Source organism: Corvus brachyrhynchos, unplaced genomic scaffold, assembly GCF_000691975.1.
Source record: "Corvus brachyrhynchos isolate BGI_N302 unplaced genomic scaffold, ASM69197v1 scaffold167, whole genome shotgun sequence".
Taxonomy (NCBI): Eukaryota; Metazoa; Chordata; class Aves; order Passeriformes; family Corvidae; genus Corvus; species Corvus brachyrhynchos.
Window position 1 is genome coordinate 6,870,151 of NW_008239547.1, and position 25,654 is coordinate 6,895,804.

Here is a 25,654-nt window from a genome sequence, read left to right on the forward strand (position 1 = left end):
CTGCCTCTTTTGGGAGTATTTGAGCCATTGGGTTTTGCCAGCCTGGATGCTTGTGGGAGGTCTGTTGCATGATTTTATGCAAATATTGCATATGCCTGAAGTCCTGTGCAGAGATAACCACCCATGTTGGTGCTGATGCAAGAATGACTCACTGTCCACTTTAGATATCAGACTAAGATATGATTTGGTGCACCAAAACTTAGGAGCCTGTGTTCCTCATAGAGTCACTGGAAAGAGGTGGGCACCTCTGAACGATGACTTGTGCAAACTGTCAAGGAGGATGGTATGAATATATCTCATTGTGACTGCTAGCAGACTAAATGCATTGGACAAACAGTATGTCACTTTTGTGGTGTGTTTAGTAACAGCAAAGTCAGCTTGCCTGTTTCATGCTTGTGTAAGAATGGCTTAATGAATGAAAGGGAAAAAATTCCCAGGCTTCCTGTCAGGGGTACTACATGGGATGTTTGGCACAGTTGCAGTCAGCACTGTGCATGTGATTGGTGAAGTGGGAAAACAAACCATTAAATTCTGTGCCATCCAATCCAGGTGCTGAAGATCCTGTGTGACACTGAGGAATAGAGCAGAGGCATGTGATACTTTAAACATATTTTCCATCAAATGATTACATGCAGCATCCCTGCTGCATCCCGTGTACTTTCTGGAACAGGATGGTATATGAGCACTTAACAGTTTTGAACAGTGTAAAATATTGTTAGCAGGCATAGTGACCTTGTCTAGGATGTTCAAAAGCAAAGTGAGGAGGGTACAAACAAAGATAGTTTGCTCTCCATATTCTTGGTTGACAGGAAAGAAAAATGTGCTTAAGCTGTAGCAGAGAAGACTCCAGTGAGACAAAAGCCTTTCTGAGCAGCACTGAAAGAGGCTGCATACAGGTTGTGAAATTGTTGTCCTCAAGAATCTCTAACTTGGGAAAATACATCTGTTGTGTCTGCCATGTGGGGCTGAGCACTGCTGAGCATGTGGTGAGTATCAACAGCTGAGATTTGAGCTGCAGTGAACACCCGGGCCATACCCGGGAGATGGTTTGATAAAAAGTGTAGCTTTGGCTGGGTTTTTCTAAGGCTGACACCAAGACTCTATTTCTGTATCAGTGGTCTCAGCCTTCCCTGACATGCAGCCTTGCTTTATTAGCAGGGAGGAGTGAGGCTGATTCTGTCAGCAGAGCGAACCAGGAGTTGTGCTCACTGCCAGATATTCAGAGAGCCATCAGGAAGGGTTTGTTTACCAGAACACTTTTCTTCAGCAATTTTCCACCTTGGAATGGAGAGTGATACTTTTCACATTTGTTGTGAGCACTGTTTATAGCTGAGCAGCAAGAACTGAGTTTGCAGCAGAACTGACACAGTCAGCATGCAGTGTTGATGCAATGTATGATTTCTCCCCAACCCCAGACATAATAGAACATAATCTGCAATATACATTTTATCTATAAGCACAGTTAATCACAGTGATTAATTCTCATGATCTCTTGGCCTGTTAATAAGGTGAAGAAATATTGCTTGACAGATAATGGATTGAGGAAGAACGTTTCTGAATCACTGTTTTACTTACTGTGGACACATCACTTTGCTTCTTTGTGCTTGGTGAAATCCCCAGGGATTATTCCATCTTTCTGAAAAAGCTGAATACAGATAGATTCAGGTCAGGATATTCTGGAGATAAGAATATGATGCATACTGTGCAATATCACTGTCTTTTCATAATGGTTCCTGAATTTTTGAGAAGATGTTTGTTACTATTTTTCAATCTATCAATGCATACGTAGCATTTTCTGTTATTCTTAAAAAGCACAGGCTTGTTCTTAATGTAAAAACTGGACTTTAAGGAACTTATGGTGTAAATGTGTCTTGTCACTGGAGAAAGGCTGTGCTTGTGAACTGCAAACTGGCAGTGGATGGTGTGGAGCTACTTGGATGGAGCTTGGTAAAGATGTAATAACTCCCCTTTGATCTGCTGGATATGTGTCCAGTGTCCAAATAAAGGAGAATGCAGGCCTATTCCCTATCTCCATAGGTTACCAGTCACATCACATTGTGATCCATGGATCAAAACTGAGGCCAAGAAGGTAGGAAGACAGGTTAGACCCTCTCCTTCCTTTGCCCTGCTTATCCAGGTTTCTTTCTCCCCTGTGGCACATGGTGCCTGTACCCTGGTGGGCAGCAATGTTTTGACAGGGCACTACGCAGGGACAACAGGAGGAGGAGGAGGAAGAGGAAGCCCAGCAACTTTCTTGCAGCATACCATGCAAACACTGACTGCAGCTCTGCCCTCAAGGATCTCATTCTTGCTGACAAGCCCTTATTTGTACAGGATGTTGTAATAGTGGTTTACATACTGGGTGATTGAGATTGTTGGTGTGATAGCTGGACTTCAAGGCCCAGTGTTTTGTGGCTCTGTTGAAGGTGTCATCAAGGCAAACTGCCTTGTCTGCCCACCCTCCCACACCTTGCAGCAGCCTCTGAGGGGCACTGAGAATCCCCAGTGAGGGGAGGCTGCACCTCTGGCTGTGTCTCAGGTGTGCCCTGTAGGAGCAAGGGCTGTACACAGGGCTGCACCCACCTTCAGGCTTGCAGACCCTCGGTAGCTGAGCTGGCCATGGCGGCACCTCCACAGTTTGCCTAATAAGGGGCCCTTGTCCTTATGAGCATCTCTGTGCCCTCTTATCCTTACTCCATGCACAGGCACAGCCTCTATTTGCAAGTTCAGACGATGTCAACACTTGGGAAACCATGAGGAGGGCTGACACTGTGGGGCCTGCACCTGGCTGTGACCCTGGTTTCCTCCTCTCTTTCCCAGCCATTTTCTGAGACCCTGTGTCTTGTGTAGGGTTGCATGGAAGGCTCATAACATCTACACAGTTTGGAAAAACGGGAGGATGAGTAATGGATGACTTACTGCACACCACAGACCTGGCGCCCCAGGATTTTCTCTGTGCTTACCCGTAGGAGGTACAGCTATGGATGCTGGGAATGACTCAAACACCTTTAGTGTGCAGGCACACAGGGTATTCTGGACACTCTCAGGAGCTTTCTGTCTGAGTGGTGTAGACACAAGGAACCCCTGAAATGTAAGAGTTCTGTTTTTATCTCAGTGGCAGAATACAAAATTCAAATCAAATCCAACTCTGTCCTTAAGCTGCTTCCAGACAGCAGACTAAACTTTCCTGACTCGAACAGGACACATGAGATAGAGGACCAAGTCTGAGTTTTCCAAACTGAAGCAGGATCTAGTCAGGAAAAACCCCAACATTGTAACAGGAAATAGGTACTTGACTAAGGGGGTGTGGTATGTATTTGTGAAGGCTTCAGACTGTGTGCAGGCTGTGTTTCCGCAGGAAGGCCCCAGGTATGCAAAAAAAAATATGCATATTTCATGTCAGCAGGCGTGTTCCTAAATCCATCTGCCCCCCTGTGCAAAGCCTGCAGTCTCAGCCTGAAGGTCCTCTGTACACACCTTACGTGTTGCAGGATGTATGTAGGGTTTGAGTGGAACGTTGTCCATGAATGGATAAAAACCAGACAAATTATGGAAAATAAATTTTGAAAGGAAAGGGAATGGCCTTCTGGAGGATGAGGAAGACAAACAACACAGGGACAGTCCAACGATGTGACAGATCCAGAGGGAGCTCTAAAGCTCCAACACAATTATTCCTGGACCTTGTCATCTCAGCTGCTTTGGCATGTCATCCAATAACTGGGAACAGGGAATAATGATCAGAGCAGCAGTAGGTTTTGGTTTTGTATAGCTCACCATAAGCTTTCTCTTTCCTGTCCTGTGTATTTGTTTTTAAAAATAACTTTAAAACCTCTCTCAAATCTTATTTTTGATGACATTGATTTTTGAGAATTCCTGAGATGAAGTAAAGAAACTTTCTGAAATAATCTTTTCTCTTAGTGCTATATTTTATGAGGAGTCCCTAGTAACTCACTTTTATTAGAAAATATGTACATACATAGATTTGTTCTAAGTACAAGGATCCATAATGGGAAGTGTGATCTTGTGAACACTTTTTCTAGAATATAATTACAATTTTGAGTAAAGTTGTGTGAAAGACTTGTGAGTTTTATGAGTGCACAGCAACAGGGACAGGTAAAACATTGCTTTTAGCAGCAGCTGTTCTTTGCTATTCCCTGTTATTTTTTAAGACTAAGAAATGTGCTTTATGAAAGAGAAGGACTTTCAGATGTAGTGAGGGTAAGCTCAGCACATTGCCTTCTCACTGTTCTTGGACTTGGTCCTCCCCAGCTTTGTGTGCAGAATTTATCTTGGCCTCAGTCATACTTTTCCACCCAGATGGAGGTGGAAGGTCTGTTTAACAGTGCACGTGTGCTATTAAAGCACTATAGAGAGCTGGAAACGGAAGACATCACAGGCTTAATTAAACATTCATATGCCATTTCTCTCAGAAATATTAAGGTAAGAAATGACAAAGGCATAGAGGCTACAACAAAGTAGAGACTATTTGAATCTAGTTATGTCAGAGAGGATGGGGACCTCCTTTCCTCTTAATGGCCCAAGGTGTAATTTTCACTATTTCATCTGTCTGAGAAATTTAGAGGAGTGTCATCCAGACTGCTTAAAGGATTTACCTCTGAATGGTATGCTGATACATGTATCAAACCTATAGGTTAGTTGATAATCATGCTTGTATGATTTAAATACCATCCACAGTATTACATAACTAATGACTGGACATGGCAGACCTACAGGATAGAGAAATTGATTTTATTTTATATACTTTTCATTATGAAGAAACAGAAAACTGTTGAGCATGCAGTAACCTTAGAAGCCAGTGCAATATGGACTACTCACAAAGGCATTCACTTTCTGCAGATATAATTAATAATACAACTAATTTTTTGGATCAATTAAATATTTGGACAGAAAGCAGTGGTCTGCTGTGAAAAATCTGTGAGAAACCTGTATATGTCCAGTTTCCATTCCTCTGCTGTAGTCATTAGCACACTGACTAGTTGAAGAGATTGATTCCTTGTTTAAGGCATTCATTTTACTTTCACTTTTCGTATTCAGCTTCGAGTATAATGTTCTTAATAGAGATAGATATTTAGTACCACAGTGTATACAATAGAGCAAGGGTAGAAAGTTGCATACTGTTTGATAATAATACTTTTTGTGCAATATTTATGAGATCCACTAAATCAAAAGTATGCTCCGAAAGAGGATTAATACTGAAAACCAGTCCTCACTGTTGTTTGGTTTATTCCTCCTTAAAATTTCCAGCAATTAGGAAAACTCCCTGTAGGTCTATTACTCATTGCTTATTTGGCCTTTCACACTGTATTATTTCTCTCACCTCTAACCTAATTCTCCGTTATTGCAATCTTTTCTATTTTTCAGAGATTATGGAAAACAATTAATTGCCTGCTTTCACAAAAAATGTCTCTGAAAATTGGAGAACTGCTGTCAAGCCTCCTCCTAGTCTTTCCCCTCCTGGATTCAGCTTTGCAAGCTCAGTTCTTGCAGACTTATGCTAGAAAACTTTTTTTAAAGTTCATACTTATTTTGGATTTTGGGACTTTCTCCAGCTGGTTGATGTATTGTATTGACATGTGATAACCTGCAGTGGTCACAGGGATCCAGGTAAAGAATTACCAGCTCTGAGTAGAAAGAAAGGAACGTTTTGTGTGTTTAACATAAAATGTACTAATTTTATCTAACCCAGCATGATTGCTTCTTAGCCAGTTGTACAGTTTTATTGTTTGTTTGTGATCCATTCTAATTGCCAGATTCTTTTTTGCACTGTGTTTGTCTGATTAGTCATTCTCCCTTTTATATTTGTGCAGGTAATTTTACTTGTACAGGAACATGTGAATTCACTTAATTGCTTAGCTGGATTCAGATTTCTGCTGTGCACCAAGATCATTTAAAATATACATTCTGCACTCTGATGGGTTTGAAGTCTTTTTAGCTTAGTGTAATTTTCAAATGCAAAAAGCATCTTAATCACCTACCAGTTCAACAGTGAACATGTCATGCAGATTCTTGCAGAACCTGACCTGATGCATCTTCCTCATTTAAAAATGAATCACTAATAACTATTGGTAACTAATTCTGTGAATAGGATTTCCCAAATAACTGCCTACCTCAAATCTGCTTGTCTATGCAAGTGTCCTGTGAGATGTCAAAAGCCAAAATCCAGATGCATGACAGTGTTTTTTCTCTTCTTTCCATAAATCTTGTTATCTACTGTAGACAGAAAGAAATTTGCTCTTACACGATTTATTTATTAGAAATTCTTTTGTCTCTTACACCATGTTTATATTCAAAATTCTTACAAATAGACCTTTTCATTATTTGTTCTGATATTTTTCTGGTAATTGAAGTTAAGCTCTTCTCCTTTTTGACATTTTAAAAGTAAGTGTTTGCCCTTTCTAGTCTTCTGGAATTCTTGTCCCTCAAGTTGTTAAATACAATTGTTAATGGCTAATAAAATGTTTTCAGTGTTCTCAGAACTGAATTACACCAGACCTAGCCAACCTGAAAACAACTACATTATCTACGTAGATTCTACCCTTATTTTTTCTTTTTTTTTGCCTGATTTTCACTCTTCTATTTATGATTTTAATGGGGTTGGCTATGACATTAAAACTGATCTTTTAAGCAAAGGCTAAAGCCAAAAGATCATTGAACACTTTCAAGATAAAGTAATAATGCTGTAAGTATAATAGCCTAAGAGTATAAGCAAGGAAAGGTAGTGGAGAAAAAGCAATCTCTCCCATTAAACCAATTGATGTAGCTGGAAAATAGACAAGCATCTGCGTCTGTAATGGGGTTTGTGTTCCTGAAGACTTTTTTGTTTTTTTACTACTAAATTAGTCAGTTTAATAAAAGGTATAACTTTGCTCCCCTGGTCCTGAGTCAACACTTTAGCCTATTTGCCAGTAATTAACTGTATTTTGTTGTTAACTATTATTTTAATTTTTTCTCTTCTTAATAAAGCACTTAAAAGTGTCTTCTTATTATGTTTTTTTCCCTTTCAAATTCTTTCACAGACATGCTCCTGACCCCATAGGAATATTTCTCCTGTAAGTTTCTGCCATCCTTTTATACTGGCCTTTAGTAATTTGTGCTATGTCCATAGTTAATTTGATCATGCATCTTTTTATGTGTCTTTCCTGGATATTGGATCATCGAGGAATGCATGATCAGGCCAGACCAACGTCCTAGAACACAGTGTACATTTCCTTTAGACAGAGATAATAGGGGTTGTACAGCTGCTATACCTAGTGTAGGAGGATCTCAACTAAAGCAAAAGGGAAGAAGGCAAGAAGTGCTTGCAGTTTAAAAAGTAAATGAGACATGAGGGCTGATATCGTGTAATGAGAAATAAGAAGCCTGCTGATGGTTTGTCTTTTAATGTATTTACTTTTGGTTCTCTGTAAAGTAATACTAAAACAATAGAGAAAAATATTTCTGAGTACCTGGAGGTGTCTATAGGCAACTTACTGATTCCATAGGTTGTTTTTGGTTTTCTTTCACTTCTATATAAAACATGAAGGACTAAAAAAATTGGCCTCAACATGTTAATAGCATTAAATACATATGTGGACTTTGAGACATACATGCAGATGACACGGATTTTTTTTGTCTATAGAATTATGAATTTTGTGATCATGGGGAAAAAAAAGTGTGTTACAACAATGGATCATTTGATAGCTGTGTGTTGTAAAATCCTCCTCTATGCACAAGTTGAAATATGTTTAAAGGTTCCATAAATGCAGAGTTAGATGGCCTCATAACCAAGTGAAGAGATGTTGCAGTGGGGATCCTGCAACACGCATATATCAAACCAGGAGTCCCGTGGAAAGGAAATATATATGGACAGACAGATTCTTGATAGCTGTTTCAGAGATGTTTATTTCTCCAGCCGCCTGGCCGGGGCTGTGCTCAGGAACTGTTCCAGTCACGGGACCAAGGGTCCTTCTGCCCGCGCAGGGAACACAAACCAACCAATGGGAACGAGGCTGAGCAGGGGCAGGGAAACCCCGTGTCTGTGCCCTCAGGGCCACTCTCCCAGGGCTACACGGCAGGGGAGGGACCCCAACACCTCACCCGTTTTATTTTAATAAAAGGAGAATGAAAACAACTGGATAAACATAACAAGAACAGTTTCAAAACAAAACAGGCCACCCTCCTGAGTCTTTAAATGTCCAATCAGATTCTGTGGAACATCTTAGGGCTGACAGAAGGGAGACAGGACTCTCTGAGCATGCTTTGTGGGGAAACTGAGGCAGGAGAGGGTTTAACTTCTTCCCTCCCCCTTTTCATCCCCCACTCGGCATTGGAAAGGGATTTTTGGGGAAACAATTGGCAAAAGCATGGTTTTGTGAGGGAAACCATGGATGAAAAAACGGATTGGGAATACACTGGGGGTAATAGGACATAGGGTAAAAGGGAAAGGTGGGATTAGGAAAGGGAGACTGTAGGGGGGACTTACAATGGATATTTCTCCAGCCGCATGGCCGGAGCTCTGCCCAGGAACTGTTCCAGTCACGGGCCCAAGGGTCCTTCTGCCCGCGCAGGGAACACAAACCAACCAATGGGAACGAGGCTGAGCAGGGGCAGGGAAGCCCCGTGTCTGTGCCCTCAGGGCCCCTCTCCCAGGGCTACACGGCAGGGGAGGGACCCCAACAAAGAGAACAGCATTTGGAGACAGAATTCTTCTGAGCAGCTGTCAAGCTTCATTGCTGAAATGGATGTATTCAGCTGTATGTGAGAGATAGAGAGCTGCATTTCAAAGTAACATTTTATTACACACTTGCTTTCCCAAGGGCATCTGAACACAGGTATTTTGGGCTAGTTTCAAACCCTCATTTCATTTTTATCAGGGCTAATTGTGATGATATTCTAAATACTCATATATAATGCAGAAGCCTGCTGAAGCCTCAACTCTCCACAAAGTATTTTGTAAAAAAGATGATACATATCTGTACATCTGAATATGGAATTTTAAATGTGCGTGTAAGCATAGAATCGATAGAAATTCTCTTAAAGCCAGTGAAATATAGGAATCAAAGTGCAAAGTCTGTTTAAACAGTTATAATTATTTATGAAACCTTGGAGACATGTTACCAGTGATCTCACTGTTCATTGTGTTGGTCTCTCTTGCTACCTCTCCAAACCTGGCCATCTTTCCTTACTTTTATAGGTGAATGGAGAAAGAGACAAAGGGTTGTATTTCCATTAGTTTGTGTGTCTGGCTCTGCTCCTCCTTTCCTGTTTCTCTTTCCAAGTTTAGCCTCAATTTCTTTTCTTGTGCTCAGTCAGTGATGATTTCTTGGAGAAGCATTGGGCATCAAGATTGCACATTATACATATAGAGGATTATATAAAGTTTAATACACTTAAATGTTTATTGTAACACACTAAACCAATGTATTCCTTGAGCCGAGGCTCAAGATAGAATGATGTGTAACTGCTTGGAAAATGTTAGCACGCTCACTGGGCTTTACAATGTAATTTCTCATGAGATTGGCTCTAAAGAAGAGTCATACTTTGCCCATAACTTAACTTGTTCATCCTTGACTTCACACTTGATAAACAAGAAATAAAATATATATTAGGAACAAGAGCATTTTTCAATCTACTGCAAACATAGATCACTAAATCATAAATCAGCCAACTATGTTTTTCTCCTCCTGCTTCCTCTCCAAGCTCAATTAAGACTCAACATGTTTTTCTTCTCCCTAGTTTCCTTTTATCTGTTCTCCTTCTCATGTTTCCATGTCCTTCCCCCCATACTCTTTATCTGATGAGGCTAGTGCTGTGGGATAATGAGGTAATTCCTGGTAGTGTTGGAAGTCCAAGACACCTGGATGATATATTTTTTTTCTATCCCAGACTGGGTCAGATAAGACCTTGGGTATTTCAGTGCTATATGTTCAGGTTAAGTCAGTCCTTATGGGACCCAATAAAATTTCTGTGTACTGAAAAATATGCAAACGTCCATCTTCAGATACGGTGGTTTTGGACTGGAAAACTTGATTTACATGAGTGGCTAGGAAATAGCCTAGATGTGTAATGAACTGAAGTGTTTTACCTTTGTTTTCATCCCATCCAACACTTTATAGATGTCTAACCCCTGGCTCTCTTCCCTTGGCATGGATCCAGTTCTGATTTGGCACTGACTTGCTCTCCATATGCAGTGGATGCTCCCAATCTAGTGAATTTTTAAACACAACTGCTTTGCATACACTGCGTAAATGAAATATTAACCCCTCTCATCCTTGCAACTAAATGTTACCCCCCAAAAACTACGCAAAAAATACCATTTCAAAGACTACTTTTTTCGACAGAGCCTAATCGAAATTAGTTCTCAAAGTAGTTTCCATATTTTTAATTTTATGTAGTCATTAGAATTGCATGATTATTCCTTAAAAATTGGATTAATTTAGATTCAATAAAGCAATTATAACCAGCAAAGGGATTAACAATTAAGAGACCTCCAAAAAGGCTAATTACAGGGCCAGTAATTTAGCTGACTGTGTGATGATTCAACTCAGATTCCTATTTCTTAAGCTTTTGTGTACTCACTCTTCTCCCTGGTGCTTTAATAGCAAGCTTGCATGCAAACACTTGCTTCTCTGTGACTGAGGCCTGTGCTGCTTTGGGCCAAAATTGATTGCTGAAGTTACGTGACTGAAGTGCCTCAGGTTAAAAAAAAAAAAATCACTAAAAGTCAAACATCCAGTAGACAGCTATGTAAAGTGTGCAGCCTGACAGTCACTAATGCTCACAGGACGGAAGAAGTTCTGCAAATAAGGTCAATAGAATTAACACTCACCCCTTAAATATCAAAGATGTACTGCTGACAACATTTGGGGGTGATCCTAATTGCAAACCACCTGCTACATGAGCATATGTGGTCAGATGCTTTTTCTTCCTTACAGTAACAGCTCTTCAGGTGATATTATGAGCTCACTCAGTCATATTTCACACCATTTAAGAGCATGGATGGCCATGACTGTGTAAAGTCCTGTCTCCTTTATTGTTCAGATCTCTCTGCTGACATTAACCCTCACTGCTCCACAGGAGCTGTACCTGTTTATTCCAGTTGAGGTCACACACATTTATGCAGCCAATCAATAAACATGGACACAATGATAATATTTGTTTGCTGATTAAATAAGTAGTTTAAATTTGTTTAAAGTAAGCCAAGATAGGTACTGCCGCTCTCATTTCTGTAAAACAGTGAGGTTTAGGTTCTGACATGTTGAAATCAAGGAAGTTTTCACTTAACCTCGGGGGGGAGCTTTGGGTCAGAACCACAGTCCAACTGTTGGGAACTACAGTTTATTTCTAGCCTTTTGTAGAATGTATTCCAGAAGTATTTTCCCTTATTTAGACCCTAATTCTGTTTGTCTTCTCATATTTTCTCTTTGAAGAAAAAAAAGCCAAACAAGAGAAAGCAGAATTACAAGTGTCTCTGAAGGGGATGTCATACAATCATTCAGTCATCATTTATTAGCTCAGCAGTACAAAAACTGACTCATGTCTCACTTTTTCAGTTTTCATTGTCCTTTCCCCACCCTAGACCTTGCTATCAGCCCCAGCAAGTAACTAGTATTAAAGACCTCCTCTTGCTTTTCAAAAATGGAAGAAAAAAATTAGCTTTTTATTTTTTTTTCTGATTGTCCCAGTTTAGTCCCTGAGTCTCAATGGGGTCGTGCAATCTGAAATTTGACCTTATCAAATTGGGTTTGAAGAATGAAATAACAGCAGAAAACCCTTTTTTCACATTTTTGTTCATATGCTTTGTGGCTTGCAATCCTACAGTATCCGAGAGTTCAATTAGGCAGTGTGTGATTGGCAGGTTCCTGAGTTAAATAGCTGGGATGGGATCATATACTTAAAATAGCTTTAAAAGAAAACCTGTAGACAGACAATCAGTCAGACAATCTTTTCAGGCGCTTGGAAAGCCCCTACTTTCCTAAGCACTTGCCCTGTAAACGATCTGGAAGTCTTGCACATAAAGTAGTTTAATATAAAAGATTGCTTGGAGGCAGTTAACATGCAAACATATCCCTTGATGTAATATCTAGGAGGCATTTTTTGAAGTTGTTTTTTTCAGAAGCATTGTTGTTGCTCATTATGAGTGTGACATCACTTCCCCTGACCTAGTGATATGTGTACTCCCTGTGCTCTGACTTTTAACCTTTTTAAGATCAAAGCTTCAGTTCTGAATTCAAGCCCACCTTTCCTTTTGCTCTGTTCATTTCCAATATCTAGAGGAAAAATTTATCAACAAAGCAAGGGGAAAAGAAAGGCCAAAAAAAATGTCCTGTCTTTCCCTGCTGCTAGATTCTACAATTTGTTGGACAAAATTTCCCTACTTTTGTGCTGCTATATTGGGTTAGAAATTTCAATTCTGAAGACTATGTATGGCAGGAAAAATAGGAAAGAATGTCTTGCTTTTCTGTTCTTGAAACAGTGTCACTGCATAGTGTAAAATTGTCTATTTTTATTCATACAAATTTACAAAAATTAATCTTTTACATGGAGAATTTTAAGAGTAAAGAATAACTTCTGATGTTCCCACTCTTTTAAAAAAGCTGGAAAGTATAAACACTCTTTTCCCTTTGTATAGCAGCTCACAAGTTGGAGTTTTTGACCAGCATGCAGAAAACCTCAGTTTAGTTCCTGAATTCTGTGAATTTAACTCCCGGTTTGTTCCCTTTCAAGAGTGCCCTGTTAATCCTCTAGGCACTCTCTAGCTCTTCCTTTAAAGCTTACAAAAAACTTACAAAATACCCTCCAGAACCCACTGAGGAGGGTTGTCTGCTTTTCACACCAGTCCAGGTGTCACTTGGGAGGAGATGCACCTGTAGGTTCACCCTTGTGGGTGCTCCTATGGAGCCGAGAAGGATGGCTTGGAATCATCGACAGCAGAAAGGGGTAAATTTGACCAGAGTGAGTCCAATTTATCCAGTGAGTACTCTGTATACAATACAGTATTTTATATATGATGCCATGGAGTGATCCTCATGAAAAGTATTTTTTTACTCCTGATATGGAGCTTGTGAAATCTCAGAGAAGGTTGGGATTTAGTGGTTGCATCTCCTTGCTCTGAGCATTTCCTACCAGCTAGCTCCAAGCAGATCCTCTTCAGAGTTCTGGTTTTGTGATGATTTCATGCTGTCAGAGAGGAAGCAGACACCAGAAGATCAGAACACAGAGATACGGGGTTTTTTTTGTAAATCAGGGATGAAGTCACATATTAAACACTGCCAACAGTTTTGATATTCCCTCTGAAAAAACCATATAAACCAGCAAGAATATTTAGGCAAAAGAGCAAGAAGTATGGCAATAAATATGAAGCAGATCTCTATGTGAACATATACTAAATGGATTAAGACCATTTATTTCAGAGCAGAGACATTCAATTCAAGACAGTAGGAATGTGAGAGAGGGATAGAAAATCACAGAGACGAGGAGGGGGAATAATTTTCTACCATTTTTTACAATACAAGAGCTGAAAATCATCATGTAGCAAGAAGCTGGCAAATAAATACATGGACGTTTTTGACACAAAGTGTTATGGAGACCAAATATATGAGTGGATTTTGAGTTTTTTAAGCATATATATGTGTGCACACACAGACACACACACAGACACCCAAGAGGACCAGGAATATAGGATGAGTCTTTATAGTCTTTATTTTATATGTCTTTATACTTCTCAATTTTTAGTTTAATATGATATTATGATATTAACAGCTTCAAGCCTATGACACCTTTCTGTATGGTATAGAATGAGTTAGGAAGATCCCAGACATTACCAGGAGAACTACAGCAGCTTATGAAATATAACAGGCAAAACTTCCCAGAAAATCAATACAAGTTTCCCTACTCTTCCTTTTTCAATGAACCCACTCTTAAGATAGTACTAATTTCCAGTAGACTTGCAGGAAAATAAGCATGTGGCTTCTTCTGTAACCTGAAGACTGGCATAATCTTAATGAGAAATTATTCCAATTTTGTTAGAGGGTTACTTCCAGAGCCCTTAGTGAATGGGAAGTTCTCACCTCTCAACACAACAATGTGCAGTTTCAGGGAGGTTAGAGAATAAATATTACACTCTTCCTTAACAGAAAGGGATGAAACACAGGTAATAAGGAAGCAGGGAGTTGGGGCAGTAGTGCAGGGTATGATCTGCAACAAGGAGGAGATTCAAAACTAGTATTAAGAAGTGATGAACAGAATAATTGTCTGGAGACCAAGCGAGGTACGTTTAATGTAATGAAGGAAGTCACCGAAACTTGATGGCTTGGAAATCAAGACTGTCAAAAAAACCCCCTCAGTAAAACAAAACACACTACAAAAGCATCCCCTTCAAACTCTCCCTGTGAAGGAGTGAAATAGCTTCCAAAGCTTTTGCTTTACTTATCTCACCCAGCAAACCTGAGTAATCTCCATTTAAATAATATCATTATAATTTGTCGTTGTGGGAATAAGTCAAGCTTAAGGTTAGAGACTGGACCCCTGTTGTTATCTTCTAGCAAGTTCCGTTCCAAGGCAAAGGGTGAGGAGTTCCATAGCAAATACTAACACCTTGATAGCCAATTTATCAGCATTGCTATAACGTCAACTTTTCTACTGAAAGCTTTGTTCCATAATCATTTACAAGATTTTCATAGTTCTCATGTCCCTACTATGAGGCAAAGTTCTGGTTGTATCTTGCTTTTATATGTGATGAAGGTTAAATACATATCAGCTGTATAATCTGCAGGTAGGGCAGGAAGTTTTGTGGTGTGCCATATTATGGACAGGTACTGTATACAATAGGTTCTGAAATTTCTGACTGTGTTTTAAAGCTTGAATGAATTCTGTAAAACATAAGGTCATTTCTGAACTCCCTAGAAACCTGAGCAGGGCTAGAGCAAAAGTCAGCTGTAGAGCAGGTGATCTGAAGTGGCAGAGACCTCTGGATGAAAAGGATGCTCAGAGCTGTCAGTGAGGGAGGAAGAAGAAAAGCTTTCATGGGGCAGGTCAGAGGACTGGTTCACTGGGAGAGGAGTGAGATCACTGGGTGCCTTGGTGCAAATCTCACTTTTGTTCAGATACAGATACATGTTTATACTCATCTTCAGTTACCGTTCTTCAATAAGTGAGTGGTTAAAACTCAGGAGCATAGCCAGCCCCTGAGAAACATTATTGCTGAAACTCAGTTCACAGTCTATGTGTCTGCCTTTTGCTCATTCTTGTCTCATTAGAGCCACTTGATTCCCCACCAGGCTGAATGGAACAGGAATCGGAGAACAGATTATTTTATGTGGAAAACTATTGCACAGTAGACCATACAGCTACACTTTCATACTTTCACACAAGTCTATCCCCAGCTCTCATGATTTTACAAAGGTTCCCCTATGTTCCTCTCCCAAATGATGTAAAGCAAAGTTTTGAGAGAAGAAAAGACCATTTAACAGAAGACTTTCCTTGCAGTGAGGGTTGGCCAGTGCTTTAGTGGAGGCAATTTAATTTCTTCTGGACTGGCTGCGTGCTGACTGATGCAAGCCCCTGCTTTGTGCTCTCCTGTGGCTGCTGACCTCCCCAGCACTGGGCTGCTGCTGCTCCTGCGTGGTCGCGTGGAGCTGCCGTCTGCATTTAGGAACATTCAGCAGAGATGAAGAGCTGCCATGCAGGACTGCTGGGGAAAGAAGTGACTTTTTCTTAGTGCTTTTTTCGAAAGAGGTAGCACTGCTGGGCCTCTTCCATTGTACACACTAGAGCACGTAGCAACTGCTCAGGCTACTGATCAAATGAAGAAATGCTGTCAGCGCCTTGAAGTCAGAACTATTAAAAGAGATACATATGGTAGGAGAATACAAGCCCAGCCATGCACATCTCAACAAGTCAGAGGGAGGCTCTTCCAACTCCATAGACTTTTTGAATTAATTTAACTTTTAGACATCAAAAGGTAGACAAAAAATATAAACAGCCAGAATATATGAAAAAAGTAATTGAATTATAAGAATGCATCATATTACAGTATTTCAATCACATTCCTGCCACACAGGGAGCCAGTCAGAAAATTCCCTATGTTTTACAACCCATTATGCGTATTTTGCACTTCAAACTATTCTATGAAACAACAGGTATCCTGAAAAATGTTCCAAAAATGAGATCAGGAAGTGAGCTTATTTAGTGGGCTTTGGAGCTCAGCAATGGGAAGAGGTTTGTTGGTATTGCTGCACCTCAGGTCAAATTTTTAGGAGTGTCAAAAATGGTTCCAGGATGTGTATTATTTGTCTACAATTTTTATGTGATTTTTGTCCATTGCCTCTCTTCTGTCCTACAGTCTCCATGTACATATTCCCAGCAGTTTTTGGACCACATTACACAAATCAGCTCCTTTTCCATTGTACCTGCTGCTATTTCTCAGCTCCACTGAAGCTTGCTGTCCTCTTGTTGGGCTTTTACTTCTCTTGTCTATCATCTCCCAGATCTCAGCCGCTGGGATATGCAGACATCTGGGTTGCTACCATTTTATCTGTACTATGGAGTGATCTCACATCACACCTTTTCCTCAGCCATCAACTGTATTTTGGGGGACTAGTTTATATTAAAAATTCTCTAGTCTTTTGCTGGTCCCTATAGGCCACTACCATAATGAAATTCCTTCCTGTCAATTTACTATAAACATTTTTAATTTGCTATGATAATCTGTTGCCTTGTAGCTCCTGCTATCTAAAAGGAAAAGCATTTTCAGCTCCTTGTCACACATAAAAACCTGTTTTCTTTTCTATCTATAATTTTTGCTATCAACAAATTAAATAACTTTACTATTCAATTTGGTACATCACTCAGGGATATATTTTGCATGAAAGACACAAATCAGAATTCATTTACAAAGTCCAGTATTCTCATCTTGAGGTTGGACTCTTTCAGAGACAGTACCATACACCAAAGCCTCTCATGTTATCTTGTTTCTATGGAAACAGTGATGCAGAACAGTTATGGGTGGAGATCTGTGACATACGAAAGCACAGTATAAAACTGATATACTCCACAGCCTGCATTTTTATTCATCCTTAGTGCTATATAATAGCATAGCATAATAGTTGTGATAGTTATCTTGCTCCTGTGTATGGGTAAGTAATATCATGTAGAAGAGGAAATAATAAAAAAAGGAAAGTTTGAGACTGAATAGGGAATAAGGAATCAGACCTTCTGCCACTGATTTATTGTATGTCTTTGGAAAATACTTTTGAGCAAATCAGTGTCTCAGTTCCCCAGCTGTAACATGCCCTCTTTTTCATTCTCCTCTTGTTTTCTTTATTTAGGTAACAAAGCTTTTAATGTAAAAATGCTTCCCACTGTGGTTTTAGAGTGCTTGGCACAATTTTGGGAAGGGTTTAGTTAGGTAACAGCAGTACAGAAAAAAGACATATCTACTGTAATAGAGCTATAAAAAGACTTTGGGCTGGTAGAAGAAAAGCCCAGTCTTTAAACAAAATTTTTTACATAGTAGATGGCATTTATTCTAGGGAGCTGGAATGGTCAATGGAATAAATATTTATGCCCTGCAGACGTAACTAAGAGGAAGAGAAGGTGATAATCCAACATGATATGTAACCACAAAAAATAACACTGCATTCTGAAGAGAAGTTTGTTGCAGGAAAACTCATTTGTCTCATGGCAGAACATCATTTTCCCCTACACAATTTGCCATGCTTCTCTCTGTAGACCATTCTTATTTCACTACCACAACTGACTTTTAACATGGCAATGATGTTTCTACTTTTTTGTGTTGCAAGCACAGATTTTGTCAATTGAAGCCTCCTGTTGGAGCTGGTTGCTGAATGTCCTTTTTACTAAGTAAAGTAAATGAAAGTGTTTGTTTATTAGTATTACTTTTTAGTCTTTCTCATATATTTTGTATTTCTAATGAAGTCCCTAGCTAGCAGATATAGAAAATATTTTTAGTAAGAGATTAATAGAAAGAATATCCCCTCAATGAATGATTATGTTTACTGTTTACACATTTGTATTGTAATGCCTGGAAAGCATAACCACAGGCCAAGCTGCATTTTGCTAGATGCAAGAGACCAGCTACTGTGTTCCAGTGATTCAAACTTAGAAATTACAATATCAAAGCAGGGTGGAATGGAACAGAAAAAGGGCATTTGAACTTCAGCCTCTCACTTGTCTTGCTACTGTTAGTTTACATGACGTGTGTGCCAGATTTGTGTTTTCCATGCTGATAAGCCTTCATCTCCAATTTCTGGCAGCAATTCTGAAATGACAGTCTTTGAAATACTTAGTTGCTTTCTGCTATGGCAACTATGAATGAACTGATGACTGATGGTTAAGAGGATTGTTGCCTACATAAAGGTGCTTTGTTACCTTGAATTCAGGGGATACCTTACTATCTATACTAATTTCTTTATTTAGACTGCTTGTTCTCATGGTGTAGAGTGTTCCCCAACTAGCAGATTGTTGGCCAAGCCCAGATTCTTCATTCCTGGAAGAGAGTCTGAGCTCTTCATGTCCTCACATCCCCCGTTCCATTTCCTCTTCTGGTGAAACTTATGTTTTAAAAATATGTAAAATTTTCTGACAATCAATGTAAAAATGGGCAGCTGTGTTGTTTTGTTTTAAGTGGCTGTCCTACCTGTTAATTATTATGACTATTTGTCTCAATACCAGCATCCAAAATTCTTGGAGGAAGTCCAGCTCAGCCTTCTAAGTATCAGAAATCTATAGATTTCTGATGTAACACACAAGAATAAATCCTAAATGAGAGACACTGATAAGGTCAGTGTGGTGAGGCTTGGATGAAGGTGTGATATGAAGAAGTAATTTTAGTTAAGAAAAGTTCTCATGTTTGGGGTATGGGATCAGTCTATTACTGAAAGTCTGCTGCTGCCCTGCACACCTACAAACTGTCCTTTGCACTGTGCCTTAGATGTAGATAAATATTAATTTCTAAATTTCATACTGTAGCTTATTTGTCACAGGAGAAGGAATTGGCACACTGGAGTGCTGTACATGATCTATCATATAAATTACTTCACTAAGTGAAGGACAATATATTCTTCTCTTACAAATTTGTTTTGTTACCCATGGTCAGGGAACCTAATTCTCCAAGAATAACAGGCAGTATTATATATCTTCTGAAGTTTGTAACAAAAGTTAGTTCATACAGGTGGTCCTAGCCCTTCCACACTGTCCCAAATCCTTTGTCTTGGTCTGCCACACAGCAGTGGGTCTTCATCTTCTCTAATTTCTGGTATTTTAATGTTAGACATCTAGATTGAGCTTCATTACACTTGCCTAGACACCTATGATAGGATGACATGTGCTTTCTTTTGAACTATCTTAGTTTCAGAGTCTGTGTTTTTAAGTGGATGAGATGAATTCCCACACCATTCTCCATTACAAAAATATTTATGTTCTATGCTTGCTTTGTATGTATATTTACAGGTATCTGAAGTGTAAGGGAAACCAAATGAAACATATTCTTTGATCATTCTGCTAAAATTTGTTAAATGATACCCTGGGATAATGCAGAGACATGATTCTGATATTGTTAGAAATTATTTTTAAATACAAAATCTTGGATGGATATGGTTTTGCTTAATGGCTCGTATTATGATCCTGAAAAAGGCCATGAACTCTAGGCAATTCTACTGTCCTGAAAGTAAGTAAAATATAATGCCTGGAGAGATAGGAGAATGTCTTGATTTAGAAAATGCTGAGAGGCAGGGATTGCTGTGTTTATGCACTATGTGTTCAGCACGTGACATACTTGCTGATGTTTTAATATGAAACCTCACCATATACTCTTCATTTTCTCTCTTCTTTATTGCTGGGAGATAAATTTCCAATAAAAGGTTAGGGAATGCATTTTTGCTACTGAGCTCCCAACTGCTGTGTTAGTAATACAATCTACTTGGCATTGATTCTGCTTTCAGCTGCAGTAACTGTAATTGAAAGAAAAATACAGTAACTATGGTGGATTCAGAACAAAATTGCCATGACTGTGCTCCTGCGTCAGGGCCTACTCTGCAAGCAGTCAAGCTCTGTCTCAGTCTCAAAGTATCCGCCCTGCAAGAGGTGAGCTGGTCTGTTAGGTGGTGGATGATTTCCTGCACTTGATCCATCTTCACGAGTAAGAGCTTGGATCAACACCACTTTGCAGAGGAGTCGCTGACTCTTCCTCTCCAGAGAGCTGTGGAGCTTGAGCAGAGCAAGTCTCTCAGCAGAGCATTAAGAGACTGACTGCTGTAACAGTCTTGGATTGAGTCTCAAGAGTCAGAGGAGACATATGCTGAATGTTTCTGCAGGACGTTTCAGTTGGACTCAGGAAATGCCATATTTATGCATTTATGTGCTTTCCCCATCCTCTCGTTTTAGCTTAAGGCCAAAGACATCTGTCCATCCTATCTCCCAAAAGTGTTGTCTTATTTTAGAGTGGCAAAATGCAAAAAACTGTTGAGATAAAATAGCACATAATTAATTTAGCCACCTGAATGATAACATAAACATCATAATTGTTCCTTTAGAACATGATAAAAGTTATGACAGGCTTGGAGAGGGGGAGGATGAAAATAGAGTAATGAGTAACCTGTATTTGAATCTAAGCCTCTGTGAGAGATCAGGCTGATGCCAGTATTTGAGAACAGTTTGTTTCACCAAGCCTGTGGTAAAGGGCAACCCAAGATCCATGCAGTTCTAGATTTCAAGTGCAACTGCAGAGATGACTCTTTGGGGCAGGCCAAGAATGAACCCCAGCGTTTTGAGACTTAGCTAACTTCACTAATAACTGCTCCAGAGGAAGGCTGGACTGACAGTGCTGCTGTGCTGATTTTCCCATGCTGAGCACTCACCTCATTTTTCTTTCAGGTAATAGATGTAATGCCTTTTGAGCTTTTGCAAATCCATAGCACTTCATTACCAGACTAGGGCTTTGGTGATTAATTTGTTGCGGCAATGAGGTGCTGCCTGAAAAAGGACTTCTGAGGAACAAAGCAGCCCAAGCAAGCAGCACTTGACTGTGGAAGTTTTCTTTTGTCTCTGTGGTATTCTATCCATGTAGCTGGTCTGACAGGAAATTAAGAGAAATCCAGTGATAAACATGAAAGACAGAAAAACTAACAGTCTTGAAAATAAATAAGTGACTGTTCTTTATAGCATCTTGAAAACTTTGGGACCTATGTTTTTATGGACATAAACAGATTCTTAAGACTTGAAATTTTAGCTCAGTGAGTTGGGAGAGGTGAGTCTTACATAGTGGTACTTTCAATGTCTCTTCAAAGAGCATTGCTTTACCTTGTCATACTGTCTTTGCGATTCCTGTACACAAAATTATGTCAATTTTGAGGCAATAAAACTTTGCAAGGCACTAAGATCAGTAATATTCAGATCATCATACAATAGCTATAGCTCAGCAAAGTACAGAGGAAATGAAAAGCTGAGGTGGCTCCTGGACACTGACTTGTGCAAATGGATTGTGTTAAATTCCTTTGTTGAAGTAGGAAACAATATGGAACAATAAGAGTTTTGGCTACTAAAGAGATTATAACTATTTCTGAATTTACAAAAAATTATTCTGTTTCTTTAGGATACAGAAAATTTCACGTGTTTCACAGTGTGTCTGAGAGCAGCAACAAAGAAAGGACCAATTTAACTAAGAGGGAATTTATGTTTTATTTCAGTAGAGTTGTAAAACAAATTTCACTGACCTTATACAAGAGCAGTCTTTGAAGGGAAAACTTTGTTCTTCTCCCTCCCTGTGCTAACCTCTTGAAGAAGCCATTAAATATTCATCCCAGCAGTTATTTTTTTTCCAGTTTAGACTGTTTTGCCTTCTTGCAGGTGAGCATTCTAGTACCAAGAGTAAACTTTTTATTGTTTGTGTGTATGGCACTTCCACTGAATAGTAATGAATGGAGACCACTGAATGGCAAGCTAAAATTTATTCTGGATCCCAGATTCCTGGGCCTTCAATTATTCTTTACTGTAATCATGTCCTGCAGTAATTTTCATGCTATGGCTTCATTTGTGTGCCACAGAAGCTGTGACTCGAAAGACCCCTGTTACTACCAAACAAAATTATAATCAGGGAATAAATAGAAAAGATGTGTTGCAGACCTGCTTTAAAATGTAGATTTTCATGTACGGCTGTGTGCCTTGGTTTCCCCTGGATCTGGGGATTTACCAGCATGGGGTGAGAAAAACCTGGTGTAATCTAAAATCAAATGTAAAGAAAGAGAAAAACTTCTTACGAGGTTCTCAGTCAACCTTTTAAGTCTTAATATGTAAGTTAATACTTAAAGGCTTTCATGTACCAAACATTGAATATTTCTTAGTTGATGTTGAGTGATCATACAGAGAATTGGACCAAAACTCTAGTCTGTACATCACCTGGCATATTTACTGATTATGATCTCTTTCAGACAGTAAGCAGAAATATTCTCCCTGTGATGATGGTAAATGGACTTTGGAAAGGATTCTCCATTATAAAAGAAAAACATTCATTTTTTTATTATGTCACTTCTCAGGTAATGAATACTGAGAAACAGGGTCTACTCTTCGGAAGGGTGGCTTTATGTCCTTATTTTAGACTTACAGAGCCAAAGATAGAAGGAAAAGAGTCACATCACCGTAACAGTTCAAATTTTGTGTTATAAAAGCCAGCCCCTATCTCTTGATAGCTTCTACAAGTACTTAGCAAATCAGGCCAAATGTACTCCCTCTTCATGAGAGAGTCCTGCAGAAGATGACCCCAAACCTAGAGAAGCGAGGTGGTTCCATATTTCTGAAGAAAAGGAAGGTATTGTATCCTCTTTTGGACACTGGTGGAAGTCCAAGAACACTTATGCTTCAGTGTTTTTAAAGAAAAGGCAAAAGAAAAGGTGAGACTGTCTTTCTGCTAACTTTTTTTCCAAGGAGAGGTGATGGCAGAACACCACAAACACCTTTGAGGAGCGTCTCAAAATCATAGTGAGGGTGTGAACAACACAGACATGCCTTATAATAGAGCCACTCCTGAGATTTATCATAAATGCTGGATGTGACCTAAGTCTTTCATAATGTGGGCTGCATCTCAATACAGATCATGCCCCCTCCCATCCATGGACACATAGCCTTCTTCCTTTCCTCCCAGAGATCAAATAGTGTCTGTATGGCAAGCTCAGCAGTTCTTGGCATGGAAAAGCACTGTGTAATAAATAAGTAATAAATTAATATTTAATTAAAGCTTCTTTTAATGAAAGTTAGCACCTGAAAGGAGGTGGAGAGACAGACCTATGTGACCAGGAAGCTCTCTATAGAACTGCAGCAGCTACTTTGCAGAGGCTTATGTAAAAAGAAGAAGCTTACATTATAAAAAAGAGCTATTCTATCTCTTACCAGATTTACATGGTCAATGCAGGACTAACACTACTTGGAATGTAATTATGTGGTCTGAAATCCTTGTGTGATAGTGCAGACTGCAGTCCTGTGGTCCACTGGCCAAAGGTGCAACTCTGAAATGACTATTTGACTTCACTCTTTCTTAGAACTAGTGTGCAGTTTTTGTTAAATACAGGTCAGGAGATCATTATATGAATGATTGCCTGTTGGGACTGTTCCTGACTTTTCTTTAGGCAGATTTTTTTTTTGCTACAGTTGGTTTCTGTCTATTTATGTTTCTGTAACATAAAGGCAGGTATGCTAAGGTAAGGGCAGCTGCAAGCTGTTCAGTTTTTCGTGACTACTCTCTGGTTTCTGAAAAGTTACTGGAACAAAAATCAGCTATGTAAAGGTTGTATGCTCCTTGCTTATTATTATCTAGTTTTTTATCAGGTATTCAGTGGATGGAAGAAGTATGTAGATTTTTGGTAGGAAATATGAAGGTATAACTGGTTAAATTAATTCACGATCTTCCTTTCTGCTGATTTGCCTTGCTCCGTGCAGAGAGGGAGTTTAGTGCACTAATAATGGTTATACTTTTGAATAGGTGATTGAAAGAATATATCCAAGTGACTGAAAGAAAGTTCACCTTTGCACATTCAACCCAGTTCAGCCCATGTATTAATATTCCTTGCATTTTCTTGTGCATCTCCTCAGAGAGCAGATTAAAATTAAAATTCTGCCAAGGTTAGGTAGCAGAAAGGATTAGTGAGCTAGGTCTTCACCTCTAGAGAGAAAGGTGACATGAAAATGATTGGACTGGACACATCCTTATTCTGGAAACTATTTGTATGGATAAAAAATTCTCCATGCAACTGACAGCTTGTGCTGAAGAGATATCCAGGACCAAAACAGCAAAAAGGCTGAAGGTCAGGATGGAAGTACAGCACGCTGAGAGGGTTATACAGACTTTGTGTGTTTATCTCAAGCTATTAGCATTTCATTTTCAAGATCAACTCTTCACTGGAAAAACTTTAAAAATTATTGCACCCAATCCTCCCATATAAACATCTTTTCAAAAGCTCTGAAGTAGAAAAAAACCCCCAAACCCAAACCCAAACCATTGGCCAATGAAATAAAAATGTCCCCTTTCTCATATCTCATAAATTCTTTGTAATTGAAAGGCTAAATGTAATATCTCATTTTTGAGGAAGAACTTCAATGGGATTTTCTCTTAAAAGAGGAGAGAACTATCTGAGCAATAAAAAATGAGCACTGCACTACTCAATTTCATGCCTGTGTCAGTTTTAGGAATTGAACATTTGGCCTAAATTGTAAGGATGAAGATAACTATTGTAAGTACAGAAAGGGGACCAGTGAATGTAATTGAAGGAATGTCCTTGACTGCATAACTCACCTTGCAAATCTTTCACAATAACCAGCAGAAAAGTAGCTTTCAGAACTTGCCCTTGCTTTTTGTTGCCATATTGTTATTGTATGGAAAAACCGGGGCATTCACACACGTTATATACACAGTCCATTGAATGTGTGTCTACATAAATATATAAAAATGATACACAAACATAGCTCCAGATCATCATCATCACCCTTAAATACAGTATCTCCCCTGTTTGATTGCTATTAGCAGGAAAACCCTACCAAGAGTGCAGTAATCTGTGCTTCTGAAAAATGTAAATGTCAATTTTTGGTCTTTAAAAATTATTAAGCCTAGTAAAAGATAGCAATTTCCAGTGTTTGCTTGCTTGGTAAGATGCAGGAGAGTGAGCATTACTCCTGAGAGCTGCCATTGGTTAGCTGGAGGGAAAATGGATATCAATTATACATAATCTAAGAAGCCTCTGCATAATAATCAGGCCCAGTAGGGGCTTTGGGGCAGCTTCGTTATTCTCTTGTAAACACAAGAGCCCAGATAGACATGTCAGTCAGGAGTAGCGGCTGCAATTCTTCCTTTTTAACACCTTCACATTCTATTGCTTCAATATGCAAACAAGGCTGTTTAGCTGAGGGTTGAGGCTGTGCTAATGAGCTCCCTGCACTAACCCTGAAGTAAAAAGGTTCTGTTTCACAGCTGCTCAGAGACTAGCTCCTCTGGGCATGCTCAGGTATTGGAAAATAATTCCTTTTAAACAGAGAAACGCCAATCAGGATTTCTTGCATTCTCTTCTCTTTTCTCAGCATGCTAATGCAATTACCTCCTAACTTGTGAACTTTTTATGGTGGTGGAAAAGTGTTTTGTCTTTGAATTATGTAT

The 25,654-nt window shown here is 39.3% G+C and overlaps 1 long non-coding RNA gene across 1 annotated transcript in view; it reads left to right on the forward strand.

The window, feature by feature from the left end:
* The window catches only part of LOC108448465, a 32,261-nt gene that overhangs the window by 870 nt on the left and 5,737 nt on the right, over positions 1–25,654 (forward strand). Inside the window, exon 2 of the long non-coding RNA XR_001864356.1 lies at positions 5,383–5,625. This is a non-coding gene — a long non-coding RNA (uncharacterized LOC108448465). The remainder of the gene's footprint in view (positions 1–5,382; positions 5,626–25,654) is intronic.